General features: G+C 33.6%; 1 pseudogene; it reads left to right on the top strand.

The window, feature by feature from the left end:
- The first annotated feature begins 2,236 nt into the window (after positions 1-2,236).
- Positions 2,237-4,203, top strand: LOC111488630 (annotated as a pseudogene).
- Positions 4,204-4,635: the final 432 nt, after the last annotated feature.

A 4,635-nucleotide genomic window follows, 5' to 3' on the forward strand; every position in this document is an offset into this window, starting at 1 on the left:
TTTTTTTTTTTTTTTTTTTTTTTTTTTTTTTTTTTTTTTTTTTTTTTTTTTTTTTTTTAAGCAAAGCAGTCAAAGAATAAACCAAACAAAATGATTTGTACTAAAATGGCTATACCTCACAATTGCTCCTTGTGATGCCTGATACCATGGCAATTAGGATTTCAAGACGCTGCAACACCTAGACTTACATCACGATATCTTTTTCTTCCTCATTCTGATTTTTGTTTTCGTATCACGCATCTTGGTTCGTGCTTTATGACATTTCCACTATAAAAAAAAATAAATACCGCAAAGGATTCTTCATGGAACTACTATCGAGATTCTTTGGACCATTTTTCCTACTATCATTCTGATGTTCATTGCTATACCATCCTTTGCTCTTTTATACTCAATGGACGAGGTAGTAGTAGATCCAGCCATGACTATCAAAACTATTGGACATCAATGGTATCAGACTCATGAGTATTTTGACTATAATAGTTCCGATGAATAGCCACTCACTTTTGAATATAATACGATTCCAGAAGATGATCTAGAATTGGGTCAATCACGTTTATTAGAAGTGGACAAAGAGTAGTTCTACCAGCCAAAACTCATCTACGTATTATTGTAACACCTGTTGATGTACCTCATAGTTGGCTATACCTTCCTCAGGTGTCAAATGTTATGTTGTCCCTAGTCGTTTAAATCAGATCTCCATTTTGGTACAACGTGAAGGAGTTTACTATGGTCAGTGCAGAGTTACTTATTCAGATCCATCTATACGATCCCCTCAGATAATACTTGTGAGGTCGCGTCTCACCTTAGAACACGGATTATTCTATTGCATAAGATGGATAAGCCTCTTAAGATACAGAAAAGATAGTTGTAGCGTGATTCGCACTCACTAGAACCCAGAGATAAGACTGTGGATACCTACTAAGATAAGAATGCGAAAAGAGACTACAAGTAGGTTGATTTTTATACTCACCCCGTTTCCCCCTTTTATTTTTTTTCAGGTACCAGTTGAGGCGGGAAGATGTTCGAAAGTTGCACTGTCACAGAAGGGTGTCGTTCCGGAGCATCAGTTTGGTTTCATATTTCAGAGTCTTTTATATTTTTATTTCCCATTTGTAACTTTTGACTTCAAGTCTAATTTTTGTGTCATTAACTTCCTTTTCTTGTTTTAAATTATATCGGATTTTTATCTTCTATTTTATTTTCTTTTTAATTTTATTTGTTTTCGATTTCGTCTTTTTAGTCACGATTTGGTTTTTGAAGCCTCAAAAATTGGGTCATGACAATAACATAATTATAAATATTCAAAATTGATATCCTTATAATATTCAAAATCGATATTTATGAAATGTAAAGTTAAATAATAATAGATTATTTGAATGATTAAAATATGATTTAAAATAATTTTGAACTTGAAATGATTTTAACAATTTTGAAGTTGCCCTCATGTTCTAAAACGTGATTTGATATGAGTTTTTGTTTAAAAATTAAAAATATAGCATTCATTATTATTTATCACAATTTTAAAACTTTTCCCGACTATTAACATACTCATATTCTGTTCTTTTATTTTAGATTTTTTTTTGGACCCTTTATTAAAGTATTTTCCTTTGAATAATATCAAACCTTAATTAATTAATTAATTACCAAGATAAATTTAAAAGTTTATATAGTTTTATTTAATTCATTTATTCCAAGATAATTATTAAAATAAGAATATGGAATAAATTATTAAAATAGAATTACAAATATTCTGTTACATTATTTAGGTCTAAATTTAATTTATAGTTAATCAAATAAATAAATGTACATGATTAATTTATAATCAAGCAACCTATTAAATTTATTTAATTAGTTAAATTAAATAAAAGATCGAAATACTATTTTGTTTTTTAAATTACTGTACATAAGCTAATTTTAAAAGTTTACACAGTTTTATTACAAAGATAATTATTAAAATAGAATAAGAAATATAATATTTAAATATTTTTGTTCACCTTATTTAAATTAAAACTAAATTTAATAAAGTGTTGGAAATATGAAAATTTAAAACGATCTAAGTAAATAGAAATAACTAAATAAATACTTAAATAACATTCTATTTTTATATTAAAAAAACAGTGAAGCAATACCAAAAAACACGGCCATCCTTAGCTCTACGTAATAATTTCAATTTTCACGTCATTATATCTCTCACGCATATAAATAAGACAAAGAAATTTAAAACCCATGCAATCCCATGGTGCCTACCATATTTCTCCTTCTCGCACTGCTTTCCATCGCCAAGTCCACCACCGGCAAAGGCGGTGGTCTCGAGCTGGAACTCATCCGTCGCAGACTCTCACCCGGCAACGTTTCGCCAATGGCAACCAAATCACAAATTTGGCCGGAAACCAGCGAATTTATAGTGAAAATCGCTGTCGGAACGCCGCCACGAAGATGCATGCAATCCTCGACACTGGCAGCAATTTATTTTGGGCTCAGTGTCGTCCATGTGCGAAATGTTGTCAAACGAATCCAATTTACGACCCTTCGAAATTGTCAACCTTTCGAACCCTTTCTTGCAAGTCGCCGCAGTGCCATTTGAGGGGGTTTGGTGCGGCGTGCTCCAGCACCAACACGTGTAAGTACGGCTATGGGTATGGAAGCGAATCTACGCAGGGAGAATTGGTGACGGAAAAATGGCTGTAACTTCGAGGTCTGGAGAAACGACGCCGTTTTCGGGGGTGGTGTTTGGTTGCAGACATAATAATAGTGGAAAGTTTAATGCCAATGAAATGGGATTGATCGGATTTGGAAGAGGAGCGATTTCCTTCGTTTCTCAGGTATATATATATTATCACATTCAATTATTATTAATATTTTTAAAAACATTATTCGCATTAAATATTGAAATGAACCGTTAATTATATTCTTATTCAAATAACTATAAAGTTCAAAACCTTATAGTTAATGTAAATTCATATTCACAGAGAGGTCCATCTGTCGGCGGCAAAAAGTTCTCCCTTTGTCTGATGCCATACAACACCGATCCGAGAATCTCAAGTAGCCTCTTTATCGGGTCGGGTTCTGAAGTTAAAGGACCCGGAGTCATCACAACCCAACTCGTTTGAACATCCGACCAAACATCTTACTCTCTCACCCTCACGGGAATCTCCGTCGAAAAAATCCTCATTCCGTACAATACGTCGGGACCTCCGGCCAAGGGGAACGCGGTTCTCGATACCGGCTTGCCGCCGATTCTCCTCCCCAAAGAATTGTACCGTCGATTGGCTGCCGAAGTTCGACGGCATATCTCGTCGAAGCCCATTGACGATGATACTCTTTGCTACAAAGATAATTTGGAGGATTTGGTGATGACTCTGCACTTCTACGGCGGCGTGGATCTTTGATTGAGTACGGTTCAGACTTTCAATAAGATGTCAGATGGGTCCTTTTTTATAAGATAAGGAACCACTACAAGGGAAGTAAGATTCGGATTACCTTGTTGATCGAATATCTCAAGGCAAGAACATTGTTTGAGATTCGAATCACTCTACAACCAAGATCGATCATGTCTAGCTTGAATGATTCTTGTTGATCAAACATCTCAAGGCAAGAACACTTGCTTGAAATTCGAATCACTCCACAAACAAGATTGATCATGTCGAGCTTGAATGATTCTACATGCAACCTAAACTCACATAGAATTGCAAAGAAACTTAGCCATTAGCCAAAGAAGAGCACAAATGCTTCTTTTACTATATTTTCCAAGTCTCTTACAAATACAACATACATGGCTTTATATAGCCTCAAAATGAAACTACTAGTCATTCCAAGAGTTGTAACATTCATACTTAATGGTCATAATTAACCATGATGTAATTGTAACCTAAAGTAAATAAAATGTCCTAAAAACTCTAAATTGTAACCCACCCAAAATTTATAACAATCAAACTTCACTCTTCTTCAATGTGGCATGCATTGAAACCTTTTGATAATTTTGACAACCTTTACTTCACGTCGTCATTGAAGTATATTGTATGATTGATGTTTTTTGGTTCATATCACTTTTGCTTCACCGCGATGGGCGTTGACGACAAGGACGCACTCATCGGGAACAGTATGATGGCAAATTTTTTGGTTGGGTATGATATTGACAATATGACGATGTCGTTTAAGCCCACTGATTGCACCAAAATTGGTTTAGATTTTATTGGCCTATGAAAACAATACGCTAGTTTAAAACTATTATTACTTTTCTCATAACATTTTTTATGTGATTTTTTATGTGATGTTAAGTTTGTTTTATTCATAAAATTTGGAAAACATTTACTAATATATGCACAACTATATTCTACTTTAGTCAATATTCTTTGATTTCTTTTTAGTAATGTTCCGTAACAAATTTTAAGGTAAAATTAGACATTAATTATGAACTATTTTTATTTAAGTTGTGAAATAATATAATTAAATTGACCTTTTACGATTTTCAAAATTTAGGCACAATGATGGAATTGACGCTGGAGATCTGAGAAAGGAGATTAGAGTTTTGAGGTTGGAGGAGAAGATTTGATAAAAAAATCGACGCTAAAGAACTGAGAATCCTCAACCTAAACCTTTAGTAGTCCGAGGCAAGGTGCTTTCACGAATCACATC

Source organism: Cucurbita maxima, unplaced genomic scaffold (assembly GCF_002738345.1).
Source record: "Cucurbita maxima cultivar Rimu unplaced genomic scaffold, Cmax_1.0 Cma_Scf00001, whole genome shotgun sequence".
Classification (NCBI taxonomy): domain Eukaryota; kingdom Viridiplantae; phylum Streptophyta; class Magnoliopsida; order Cucurbitales; family Cucurbitaceae; genus Cucurbita; species Cucurbita maxima.